Source organism: Macrobrachium nipponense, chromosome 5 (genome assembly GCF_015104395.2).
Source record: "Macrobrachium nipponense isolate FS-2020 chromosome 5, ASM1510439v2, whole genome shotgun sequence".
In the NCBI taxonomy this organism is placed as follows: Eukaryota; Metazoa; Arthropoda; class Malacostraca; order Decapoda; family Palaemonidae; genus Macrobrachium; species Macrobrachium nipponense.
In genome coordinates this window covers 109,368,727-109,382,992 of record NC_061107.1, presented here as the reverse complement: position 1 = coordinate 109,382,992, position 14,266 = coordinate 109,368,727, and the positions used below count along the sequence as shown (strand labels likewise).

Below are 14,266 nucleotides of genomic sequence, written 5' to 3'. Positions count from 1 at the left end.
GTATATAACTCATTAAATCATATAAATAATTTTATATATATTAACAGATTTATGTACATTAATCATATCACTGTCATATATTCTGATAAGTCTTATCTTTATAATATTGTATTTGAATGAGAATTATCTAAAAGTAAAAAAAAACAAAAAAAATATATTTGCAATTTGTATATGATAAATTTACACGAATGTGCCATGAAGAATTGCTGTTGAAAAATGCAGATGTGAATCCGCATCGGCATACAAACTTGGATAGCTGCCCCATAGACTTTTTATTCCGCATAGCTGACAAAAACTCCGCACTTCGGCAACACTGCTGCATAGTCCAACTGTGCAGCAGCGATGCCGTAGTTTCTTTAGAACATTAGCTTTTAGCATGTTACCATAAGCAGTTCTTCTGATTTATTCTGTGTTTGTTTATGATTTAATGGTTAGAATGAGGAAAATTTAATGGTTAAAATGAGTACGTATTTTCCAATGTAGAATTATTTTCCGTTACGTAAAAAAAAAACTACACGTCACAAGCTTAACATAATGTATTTTTGACGAAGAAAAATAAAAGATTTCAACGAAATTAATTTCTATAAATAAGCAGGATATGTTTTATAATTTTATCTTCATAATAAAACGTAAGACAGCAAAGTGAAGAATTTTATTCCTCAGTGCTGTGGCCTGTGGTCGGAAAAGCCACAAAAGGGTGCCAGATGTCACCAGAAAGTCACACTAGTAGACGAAATTCCTTAAAAAAAGCAACCCTGCTGTGCGAGCAAATCTTCGCCACTAACGATACAGGCCGTTTCCTCAGCAGGGTTGCTGTTTTGAGGAATTTTGTCTATTAGTGTGGCTTTCTGGTGACATCTGGCAACCCTCCATGGCTTTTCCGACCACAGGCCCACGGCACTGAGAAAAATTTCCTCCCTTTGCCTTTTTATGTTTTATTATGAAAATAAAGATATAAATCATATCCTGCTTATTTATACAAATGAATTTTGTTGATATCCTTTATTTTTCTTCATCAAAAATACTTTATATTAAGCTAGTGACGTGTAGTTTTTCTAACATCACTGAAAATAAAGTAATCAGATGAACTGCACATGGTAACACTGCTAAAAGCCAATGTTGTGAAGAAAAAACGGCATCACAGGGTTGCCGTTTTGAGGAATTTTGTCTATTAGTGTGGCTTTCTGATGATATCTGGCAACACTCCGTGGCTTTTACGACCACAGGCCACGGCACTGAAGAAAAAAATTCTTCACTTTGCCTTTTTATGTTTTAATATGAAATTAAAGCTATAAAACATACCCTGCTTATTTATACAAATGAATTTTATTGAAATCCTTTATTTTCTTCGTCAAAAATACTTTATATTAGGCTAGTGACGTGTAATTTTCTAACATCACGGTAAATAATTCTACATCGGAAAATACGCATTCTAACCATTAAATCATAAAGTAAAAAAAAATCAGATGAACTGCATATGGTAACACTCTAAAAGCCAATGTTGTGAAGAAAAAAAGGCATCACTGTTCCTCAGTCTTCCCTATCATGGACATGGTGTCAAAACACGGTGCTCTGGCTGTAACTGGCTGTAATTGACTTGCTTTCGTTTCAAGGTTAACATATATAGGCCTAATATATTTTTTATATTTCATTCAAAACGGTTATACTGGTTTATTTTGTTAAAGATTCACTTTCTTATGACGTATTACAATGAATGAAAGAAAATCCTTAGTTTACTACTGTCTTCCTGTACATCATTATGTTAATTTAGTCTAATTTCATTTCCAAGCAAACTTCTGTGAGATGTAAAGGAAAAAAACATACATAGTCCAATATATTTTGTTTGTTCGGTCAGACAGTGGAATATTATTTAATTTTCGTTTTAAAAACGAATTACAGACATGGTGCATAATCATGAATAGATGCATATAATAGGCCTATTCTTTTTACACATTTTGTCATAATTAGTATTTATTCTCATGGAAAAACTGTCTGGTATACATGGTTTTATAACCATGGATAAACATACATAGGCTGAATCTGTTACGATAGCCTTTGAATTTTACTTGCCAAAGCAAAGTCTCATTCATATTGAAATCTACTAGAACCTTCAGAATGATGCTGTCACTTCAGCGCCTTCATTATACACTTATTTTCCCCCATGGAAAAATTATAAATATATATTATTCTGACTTCCGTGTCAATTATTAAAAACAAGTAAATCCAATATATCCTCAAATTAGGTATAAACACTTTTCAATTCAATAAAACTCGGCTCAATGTAAATATGATATCTGTTGCAGAAAGTCACAGACATCGAACTGATACCGAGACAAAAAAGTTGCCTCAACCGCATTAAAGTTGCAATGCGCATGCACAGCATTTGGACTTCTGAGTTTCATCGATTGAGATGCCCGCCTGCGCAAGCCAGAAAAACTGTGAAGGTTGTCCACACTAACGTCCAGTTACAACTGCACAGTCCAACTGTGTACTTATAACTGCGGACTTAACTCCTTACTCTGTATTGGAAGTTGTAACACTCTCGGCAAAGAATCTTTCGCTGACAGCCCCCAACAACAACACAGACGCTTACGCCCGCCATCAAACCACTCCTTACGATCTTTCGCTCTCTCACTCACACTCTCCAGAAAAACACATACTTACATACTATCATACAGCAACACAAAACACGACATATCAAACACCAAAACATTTAAACTCTCAACCCAACGATGCTCTCTCTCTCTCTCTCTCTCTCTCTCTCTCTCTCTCTCTCTCTCTCTCTCTCTCTCTCTCTCTCTCTCTCCCAACCCTCGAAGACGTTGTCAAATGTAACTACCATTATCACTCCTCCATAGTACGAAAACACAGAACAGCGGGTAAAAAAAAAGGAAACCAACCAAAAAAAAAAAAAAAAAAAAAAAACCTCACCCAAGAAACACTATGCACACAGCCAAGGTCTTAGGCAGTAACCTTAACTAATGTCATATAAAATTTTTCATATGGATCCCTGAAAACCAAATAGAAGAAAAATATAGGGCAGGCACATGAACTGCCATCAGGCTTTACTACAACAACAAAGAGGAATAGATCATTTGTATATTTTAGAATGCTGCGTATAAAACGTACAGAAAAGAAAAGGCCGGTTCATTTTGGTATTAGTAGACTTCAAAAAACCATTTGATTCGTTTACAAGTAAAAACTCATAGAGGTAATAAAATATAGACTACCTGCAAAGTAATAATTTCAGCAGCAAAGATATATACTATAAATGACAGTCCTCAAAAATGTATAACAAAGAGAGCCAAGAGTAACAAATGTCAAAAGGCAGGGTTGCCATGACTCAACCATACTCTTTCTACTGATAACTTACTGGATCATGAATGAATTAGAAGGAGTTCTGGTACCCTTACGTATATGTAGACGATGAATTAATCCCAGGTACACACCCTTGAAGAGATAGCACAAGCCATAGAATTCTTATGGAAATAGCAAGCGAATGCGGCCTAAGTATACAAAGACAAAAGCAATATGTCAATATTCAACGATTGGTATAGTATTGACAATGTAGAAACTATGCAGCACATAAAAGGAATAAAAATAGTTAAGCAGATAAGATACCTGGGTGTAACAATCAGCAACATGAAAGACTGCTACAGAGGACAAATAAAAAGGGCCCGGATTAAAGCAAAGCAGGTGACAAACATGGCCAATGCTACGAAATAACGTAAAACTCAGAACGATTGTCGTTATCGACAAACACGCACACTATTCAAACAGTATGAACGATCTCCGCACTCGGAAAGACATGGCATCATCTCTAGAACAAGGTCTAAAGAATTTAGACCTTGCTCTAGAAGACGTGCTCGATAGCGTTATATCGGCAGACAAACACATTGAACGTCCCGTGTATGGCATACATAAGTCGGAAGCCAGCCACCTGGTCATGACGGATTCTTGCTAAGATCGTGCAGACCATGAAACTCCACCCACTTTTGCATTCAGACAATCCCATACACAATGTTTTTGCGAACGATACAGACGGCCGTTCAGACAGTCGTTTAGTGTAGGGACCCTTTCATTACCGAAAGTTTGTTTGGAGGTAGGTGGGGGTACCACCATTCAAGTCTACTACACCGCACCGGTTGCATAAAGGTGTACGCATAGTACCACCAAAACTCCTCTTTTCCAGATAGGGACTTCCAATCATTCTGTAATTTCGGTTTGAAGAGTTTGAGCAAAATAAACAGTATGACGATGCCAAGACGTATGATGAACCCAAAAAAATATTATTACTTTCTTATAGTAGTGTGAGGTGACAGATGAACTGCGTCTCAACAAAAAATCACAAAACCAGACAAGCGTAAACATGTAATAACTTCTACCCAAGTAAAAAACCAGTTGTATCATCATTTACTGTATTTATTTATTTATTCACTTATTACATTTTACAAATAAAAGATATGAACACCAGATAAATGAAGGTAGAAATAAAGCCTTATAGTAACTTTATATATAAAAAACCAAACCAGAGAAAAAAGCGAAAAAAGCGATTTTTTCTGTGGACAAGAAACTTGGAAAATTAGTTTTAGATACCCCTGATGCCCCTAAAGTTGTTTTTCTGTGATGAAACTAATCTTAGAAAACGTAGAAAATGACACCGACCAATTTTTGAAATACTATAAAATTTGCGATTTCCATATTTATTGGCGGGGCTTTCGCTTTAGTTTTTGCTCTTTTTTTTTGTAATTACGTCTATTTACTGTTCTATTTTGATAATACTTTATGTGCATGTTCCAGGTGCGATATACCAACATTCTGTAAGACCGAATTTCTATTCAAGACCGTAGTTTTCTCACCGACCACTAGTGTCCCTTGTACAAGGGACACTGAGTTTCACATTTTTTTTCATAAAATCATTTATTTTCCCTGTAGGATGATAAAACTAACAGAGAATATGCATTATTATAGTGCTAATAATACCTGATAATTTCATTAGCCTGTCTTGATTAGTGTATTTTTGGCAAATATTTTTACGATCGGCACCCCTCCAAACTGGAGTCACTACCAAGAGATTCAGTTCGGCAGCGAATGCAATGTTTACATTCTGCTCACCCACCCGGTAAAGAAGGGGTTAATTAAGTCTACTGTCCCAGCATATACCTATGTAGTCTACATTGGAAATAGATATATATTCGCGCAGCAGCCATATCAAGAAAATAGAGAGGTAGTGATGGCTAATATCCATCTACTTACAAATCTGTCGAAATAAAGAATTGAAAATAAGAAAAAAAAATCATAAAATTTTTATGGTATTAGAGACAATAAACTTAAACAAGCACAGCAGGAAGAATGGAACGAGCAAGGGAGCCGTTACAAAGGAAAATTTCCCGTTACTACTACGACTATATTAAGCGATGTGATGTGAGGTTGACACTAAGATTTGTGAAGGTAATGTATGAACCTACGCCTTGCATACCACCAAACTAGCTAGGCTGTTCTTAGTTTAGTTGTCGCCTGCTGTAGTAGGTGCTAACGATAAAGGTTATAAAAGTTCAGACAAGCCAGAACTACCTTAAGCCTAGTACTAGCTACCTACGTAGGTATATACTACCTAGCTAGTAGGCCTAGATCCACATCAACTGTGCGTTTGATGTCTAGACCAGTCCTTTACGACGCTTCTGATTGGCTGTTGATAGTAGCTAGGGAAACAAAACCTAGTGGACTAGCTGATCCAGTCTTGGCACTTGTTGATCCGGCCCTCCGAAAAAGTACTTTGACACTTCCTGACACTGGAAGTGGGCACCAGTCACGAGACATTGGTGGTGAGAGCAACAACTCGAAACCTCTAGGGTAAAAAAAACCGCAGGGTACAGAGTGGACCATGTACGATCAGCGTGGACAATCCCAAAAAACCCAAAAAAAGTACATTGTAACGCACCGTCCTAACATTGGAGATGGGCATCAGTCGCGACTTCTTGTTGGTGAGAAACGGAGCTAAAGACCTCTACTCTCCTTTCGAAGTAGGGGGAAAAACCAGCGACTACCAACCCTTATCACGGTGGACAGGTATTATTCAATCATATTTAAATGATGAAACAAGAATACAATTACAACTCCAAGCATACCATTCAAAAGATTGAAGTTTTGTCAACATAATGTGATATATGAAAGCCCCATACGAACTAAAATAAGCATGTGACGCTCTTTGTAAAATATGTTTTCAAGACAGTTTTGAAATCCAATATGGCGGTTACCGTGGGATGTACAGCTTTTGATCAGTGATGAAAATCATCTTTCCCAGCCTTCCCAGCAATCATTTGAACAATGTTAGCGTATGTAGTATGTAACGTTTATTGATCTTACTCAAGATTGCAGTTGTAATCAGCACAATAAAACATTTTGTTGCCGATATTACTGAAAGTATGAAACTTTTTATTCCCGGGGTCATGGTTTGAACTGAATTCATTCTTACCTTGTAATCGGTGGTTTTTATCCTTACTGCCATCACAACTGGAACTCCACAGTGCTTATTTGATTGTTATTATACACATTTTGTCTCAGTTCACTCCACATTGCACTTTAAACCAGTTGCTGTTGCTGGTTCCTAAGCGCGCGCGCCACAAACACAGTTACGAACAGCAGACGACGAAACTACAAAGTTTTATTCCCTTAATTGTTTACTTTACTCGTTATTTAGTTCAAATTTACTTTATTTAAACATTTTAATTTAATTCATGCATATTATCCCTTTTTTGCAACCAAATTACCCCGAAAAATTACAGATATTTCCAAAGTAGATACAATCAAATGTTTCTAACGTTTTCGTACATCTAGCTGCCGAAAACCATAGAGGAACGACTACGGATAAGTGAATTATATATACATATTTTTTTTTTTTTTTTGCTTTTTTGTTTTTGCTAGCACTTTTCATTGATTTCAGTCTATATTAGTATTTTGAATTTCTTTAATAACCGTATGCCAGAAATAAATGTAACCTTTAATGTTTGCATGCTAAGAATGGCAAAATCATCGTTGCCCACATTAGTGGAGAGGCTTCACACATATGCCCGTTTCATTATTATAAACTGTTTCCATGAATTCTAGTTGTCATAGTAATGCAATAATGATAAAATTGCTTTAATATTTATGTATATATACTTCCAATACATAGCCTAATTTCACCAATTTCAACGTTTTGTGTGTAGTCTTATACCCAGTTTGGAGGGTCAATACATACCGAATGGCAACAGAGAGAGAGAGAGAGAGAAAGGAAGGTGAAGGAACGAAGAAGGAAAGGGGTGGAGGGGGGGGGGAAGGGGGGAGGAAGGGGTGGGGGGGGGAGAGGGTAGGGTGGAGCTTTTATACGCGTGTTCGTATCCATTTCTGCATAATGGAGTTTTTGTCTCTTGGTACAAGGACAAGTGTCGTTATTCTTTACGATTAGTGATTCACGATACCCTTATAAATTACGGCACTGGGTGTAATGCACTATTGATGTTTTACTATTTTATTTAAAAAATTATCAAAAAAGAAGTGCACTCTTCGCCGTCTTCTAGAAAACAGTTGTTTACTCACTGAGGAAAAGTTTTCCGATTGTTGTGATGAAAGTGCCCCAGCGTCTGTGGGTACAAGTGGTGTGCGGATTTATCACAGGAAATGGTTAGTTTATTGACACAAGCGACTCCATAAACATCGAGATGGTGTCTATCTTCTAAATACTTCGAGTTGTAAGTAAAAATGTTAAACGCGTTTTGGCGAGATTTGCACTACATTTGACACTGTTTTCAGTACCCTCTGTTTAAATCTTAAAATTTGGCCTTAATTTCTAAATAAATAGTAAAACATCAATATTTTACATATTTATGATGATTAATTTGAAAATATTTGTTATTGAAAAAGTAACTTGATTCTGACTCAAATTTAAGTATTATTTTTGGAATTAGAACGTTCTTTTAAGTCCTGTATTATGACGTCACGACATCTTGACTTTCGTACCTATTGTAAATAATTGCTTTACTCAACTTTCTTGCAGAACAGTTTACCAGTTATTCATGCAGATTATCAGCTCTTCATGTAATTGGTATAATCGTAATGCGGCATATATATCTTTATTATTTACTTTTTCGATATATGAAAGATGTTTTACTGCCCGGATTATCGCCGTAGTGTGACGCAATTGTTTTTTGTCCCTGGGCCTCTGTTTTCGCACCATAAGAAATTATGGGGCCGAATTTGCAATGACCAGAAAGTCGTTAAAAAGAGGAAAGTTAGCATTGAGGGGCATATGTTTTGATTGAGAAAAATACAAATTTATTCAATAGCTAGCTTGTAAAAAATACTTGATTACAAAAAACTTGATTGACAACTAAGCAGCATACCTACTATGGGTTTCAGCAACAGTGCAAGCACTCGTATCAGAACGAGATTTTGCTATAGTGCATTACAACCAGTGCCGTAATTTATAAGGTATCGTGAATCACTAATCGTAAAGAATAACGACACTTGTCCTTGTACCAAGATACAAATACTCCATTATGCAGAAATGGATACGAACACCGCGTAAAAAGCTCCACCTACCCTCTCCCCCCCCTCACCGCCAACCCTTTCCTTCTTCGTTCCTTTGCCTTCCTTTCTCTCTCTCTCTCTCTCTCTGTTGCCAATCAGTATGCGTTGACCCTCCAAACTGGGTATAAGACTACACACAAAACGTTGAAATTGGTGAAATTAGGCTATGTATTGGAAGTATATATCCATAAATATTAAAGCACCTCTATAGATCTTACAGACGCCTACTATCATGTCCCGATAGCAAGGCACTTCCGTCCGTTTCTGAGCTTCAAGTTAGGCAAAACAAGCCTTCTCTTTCAAAAGTAATGCCCTTTCGGGCTCAATATAGCCCCAAGGATCTACGAAGTTGGCAGAAACGGTAATGCAGGAACTAAGGTCACACAGGTATCATGGTAGTAGCCTATCTGGACGATTGGCTGGTGTGGGCACCTTGCATGGAGCCTAGACGTAGTCCCATAAGTAGCTTTCAGGACCATATTTGTTTTTGGCCTGCATTTGGCTTCCATAAGAGATTTAGCCTGGAAGAACCTGTTTTTTAATGGCTCTTGCAACAGCTAAGAGAGTCAGTGAAATTCATGCCTTAGATATAAGGTGGGTTTTTCACAATGGAGATGCATTGTGTTCTCTAGCTAGGGTTTCTAGCAAAGAATGAGTTTCCCTTGAATCCCTGGCCAAGATCTCTTACAGTCTTTCTGACTTAGTAGGCACGGAAGACAATGAAAGATCTTTGTGTCTTGTGAGAGCCCTTAGGTATTATCTCCATTGGATAGAGAAGACCAGGGGGCTGATGAGCAACTTATGGTGCTCTGTAAAAAAATCCTCAAAAACCTCTTATCTAAAAGCTCTATCTGGTTTTTTTTTATTAGAGATCTTATTAAGGAAGCACATTTGCCAGTGGGAAGAAGAGCAGTGGCTACCTCTTTAGCCTTTACAAACATAATTTGTCTCTGGTCTATATATTGCAAACAACTTAGAGGAGATGTAAGTCTGTTTTTGCAATGCACTACCTGAAAGAAGCTGCTTATGGACAATTGCATAATGCTGGGACCGTTTGTCAGTAGCAGGCATGATTGTAGGGAGGTATGAAGAACACTTTTGCTCCTTATAAATTTTTTTAACCAAATAATTCTTGTGGAGTTTATTTGGAAAGTATTTACTTGTTATTTTTAATTTTGGTGATGGAATTTGTAGGTGAACGGGCATTATATTTGGATATTTAGGACTTTACTTTATCCCTGGGCAGGGGCTAGGTATGTAATCTCTTATTGTATGGTTGTTTTGTCTAGTGGTGTTTTTGGTTGGTATCAACTTCAGCTAATGGTATATTCCTCAGCTGGGGAGTTTTTCTGTGTTGATGGTGTTTAAGGCCACACCATTGCAACTAGTGTTGAAGAGCACTCATTAGAGGCATTACCTACTTGAAGCAGCTCTCTCCCGCAGGTAAGGAACAACTAAAGTTTTATAAATCTGTTATGAATTTTTTAATATATCTTGAAGATGTCCCTGAATCCCCACCATCTTTCAATGTGGGATTCAGCTGTATAACTTACTGGGTAAGTTATACTAATAAGATAAAATTTTATTTCTGGGCTCAGCTCGTGTCGCTGCGCGAAATATCCTTTAATCTATTATTTCTAGGGTAAATGTACTAACACATACCAGAGAATAAATAAAATAAAGAAAAAGGTCAGTATAACTGACTCGCTCACCCTCCAAGAGGGTGTCGGTATGAACACTAGGCGAGTGAGACCACTACCACGAGCCAAATACCAATAGAAATCTCCCACAACAAAAACCCTCCATGAGAGAGAGCCGACCCACAGAGTGAGCAGCTCGTACTACTACTACCTCTCCCATGCTGCCGACTGCTGCGCCTCTAGTGGCCATCCTTTTCAGTTAGCACTCACGAGCACAAGTGATATTTTTCTCTCTGTGTTTTTTGTGCCCTTTCGTTGGATTTTTCTATAATGGAGCGTGCAGCTATTGCAGCAGCTAAGTTAAGTACTCAGTATTTATGGTTAGTTGGTTTTTTCCGGCCCTCAGTCAGTATTTGCCGTTTTTTAGGTATAAATACGTACTCGAGGTCGGAAGCATGGCAGCATGGTTCTGCCGCGTGGTGGGTTCGTTCTCGGTCTCCCATACCTAGAACGTCCCCTTATCTTTGTACGCTCTATACTGTTATCCGTTTTACTTAGGGTACTGTCTACTCAGGTTTGTCATGCATGCATGTCTTTTACCTTATGTAGGCTTCTTCTTCCAGACCCTAGTCCCGGCTCTTAGTATCGGCCTCTGACTAGCTTTGAGTGGTAGACTTTCCTTCGGGTTAGTCGTACACTCCTGGATTTTTCTCCTACTATATTGTTTTCTTTCTTTATTTTTTATACCATGTATTTGTTTTGCTTAGGTTAGTTAGGCGTCTGGCTTAGCCTAGGTCCTGGCTCATCGAGCCTATGCTACCGCTCATCAGTTCGGTTGCTTCCCTATAGCATCTCTCTGATCAGCCGGTTTTGGCCCGTGGGTCTCCTTGCTACCGCTTTTCAGTTCAGTTGCTTCCCGATAGCATCTCTCTGATCAGTTTGGTTGGTCCTAGGCTTAGTGGTCTTGTTTTAGTCTTACCGTCTCGTGGTCACTTCGCGATCACGAGGCAGCCAGACGCCTGCCTGCCCAGTCCCCTTCCCCCCTCCTCCCGCTCTTCCATAGAGTCGGGGAGGGTGGGTCGGTCCGCCCACGCTCGCTCTCCACATACCCGACGCATGCTTCCCTCTCTCCCCCCCAGGCGAGGGGCCAGGGAAGCGGGACAGACCCAGACTGGACGCGACCTCTCCGGCTCATCGGTCCGGCCGGTGGTGATGTGGTGGGGGGTACTGGCCTTTCCCCCCATCCGTTGCTTCCTTGTCGCTCCGGTTCGCTCGAGCCTGTATGTCTCCTCGCTCTTCCCGGCCTTACTAGAACTCCTTTCCTGCGGAGTCCTGGCATCCAGCGGAAGATGTTAGTCCACCCAGTAGAGTGGACCGGAACATACAGTGGGTCCCTACTAACCTTACCACATTGCTGAGTTACTACACTCCGCTACGCACTGGACTTGGTCCGGTTCATTTGATTTAGTTTTAAGGTGTTATTAGATTAACTATAAGTTATCTTAAGTACCTTAAACCTTTAACCCCCCCCCCCCCCCTACTTGTCTTACCGGATATACTCCGGGATATAGCCTATTCAGGCAATGCAGTGGGGGGTTATGCCCAAATTTTTTTCCGAGCTCCGGCAGCAACGAGTTCTGTCCTTTAGCCTGTAAGTGTTATTCTTTAAGATACTCATGTGTCTTCCCACTTACAGGCCACCAACTGTGAGCATCCGGGATGCGCCGCCACACTTCATACCCATGTTGGACACGAAGTTTGCCGGTCCCATGCTCCATGCGCGACTCTGCACGGGGACATCCAGGCCTGGTACCATGAGACGTACCATATGTTACGATCTGGTGAGCCAGCTTTTGGAAGGGGTGAGTATCCATCTCCGGTAGCTGCTCCGCTTCTGTTTTTAGTGCTTAAGTTTTCATCATTCACTTTAACTTAAAGGCATCTAAGGTTAAGTTTTATACTTTAAGTTTTAGTTTTAAGTGATTCTTAAATCTAATCTAACGCCCTCTCTTCCAGGCGCCAGCAGTGAAGGATACCGCACTGGCAACCCTGCGGCCTGGGTCGGCGGTTTTTGGGAAGAACGCCGCCAAGGGTATGCCCTACATTTTGGAGAAAGCGGTTGGCACTGTTAATCTTCCCCGGAGGCAAGGCGACAGGATACGTCGACCCAGTAGAGGCGGCCCCTACTATCGCCTTCATCAACAACAGCTGGCTGCCTCATTAACTGACGCAAGACCAGGATATCTCCACGGACGTCGCGACTTTAGATATTAATGTGGAACCTATGTAGGTGTAGACGACCTGTTGGTCGAGGTAGGTAAGGTGGACACCCAAGGGTCACCCTTGGGTGTAACTGTTTCTTCTACTCCTGCAACCTCTCCATCCTTCCAAGGCTTTACAGGTGATGAATTATATACTCCTCCTGAAGCTTCGGTTAGACCTAAGGTCAAGGGTCAAGCATGAAATCCTTGACTAAGACGTCGTCGTCGTCTAAGAAGTCGGACTTCGGCGTCATCCTCCTCACGTAAGTCTCCGGCTGGGAATCCCGGAGCAGACAGGTCTAAAGCTTCTAGCTCCGGCTCTAAGTCCTCGAGGAGTAAATCCTCCAGAGAGAGATCTCGTACCCCGGCAGTGTCACCGGTTCCGCTACCCTTGGTTCCAATTCAGAGCCACCCCTCCACCTCCGCAGCAGCTCCGGCCTTGGACTCCAATTCTGGCCTGTTGCAACAGGTGGGCGACCTGGTTGGGTCCCTAAAGAGTAGCATGGAACAAATGATCTCTCGTCTGTCGGATAAGATTACTTCCCAGGACTCTATATAGCCGGACTGAGAGAAGTCCCTCTAGCCTCTCCTCCACTTTCCAATACGAGTGGAACTCAGCTTCCTCCGTATGACTCGCTACCTCCGTTCTCGATGAACAATCCATGGAGAGTAGCGTCATACGCCCCCTTCCAAGACGGTCTCATTTCCATACCGGAATTCGGAACTCGAAGGATAGAGGACTTCGAGTTCTTCCCGGTAGACCTCCAGCCTCCGTTCATAGGCTACGCAAGGCTTACAGCTTCAGCCATGGTTCGGGATGATATGGGTACCAAAGGAGACAGTCCCTCTATTCACCCGAGACCACTCAGAGAGAATGGCTTAGTATGTTTAGAGGACATGGATTGTTCTAATACCAGGATACAACCTTTCAAGAGTCCCCTTTACCATTTTCACAATGGATGAGAGTACCCCGCTCCGTTCCTGACAAAGATCGCGAGGTCTACCATCCCAGCGGCCCAGAAGGGGGACCCACCCCATGCCTCAATTGAAGGAAGCAGATCCCACATCTCCGTTGCTCCCCTCAGCCCGAGAATTGTGGAGGACTTGCCAAACACCTTCTCAGCTGGCAACTCAAACCGGACTGTGCTATGGAGCAGTTTGGTGAAAAGCTACCCAGGCTCCTCAGATAGCCTTATTCAAGCTGAATTCGACGCGAAATCGCGATTAGCCCAGATCAATTAACTCTATGGCTATGTCTGAGGTAGCAACCATAGCTTATGGCTCAGAACCGCTTTTTAAGCTCATGACCAAAGCCCTGACTCAAACGGTACAGTCGATATGTTTGAGTTTGCCACTGCTAGAACGAATTGTCGGAAGCATGTCCTACAAGAGGCAACCATTCGACATGAGCCGAATAGGTTACTCTCGTCTAACATCTGGGGAGCAGATCTCTTCCCAGAAGCTATGGTGAAGGAAGTCCAGTCAGAGGCTACGAGGCTGAACCAGAGCCTTAAGGACCGGTGGGCCTTACGGCTAAGAGGAGGCAAGACCTAACACCTAAAGGTAAGGGTCGAGGGAAACCTAGGCGCTTCCATCCTTACCAGAAGAAGCAGTCACGCTTTCCTCAGCAAGTTCCAGCGGTGCCCTTAGTGCAAACAGCCCAACCTTCCACCTCTAAGGCTCAATCACAGCCAATTTATGTGATATCCCCTCAACCTCAGCCCTCCACCTCTTACGCCATCTCTCCAGCTTACAATCAAGCCTTCGAGAGTCAAGCTTCACAGAAGAAGTATGACC

General features: G+C 40.8%; 1 pseudogene; it reads left to right on the top strand.

The window, feature by feature from the left end:
* The first annotated feature begins 5,320 nt into the window (after nucleotides 1-5,320).
* Nucleotides 5,321-14,266, top strand: part of LOC135215140 (elongator complex protein 4-like) — a 31,281-nt pseudogene continuing 22,335 nt past the window's right edge.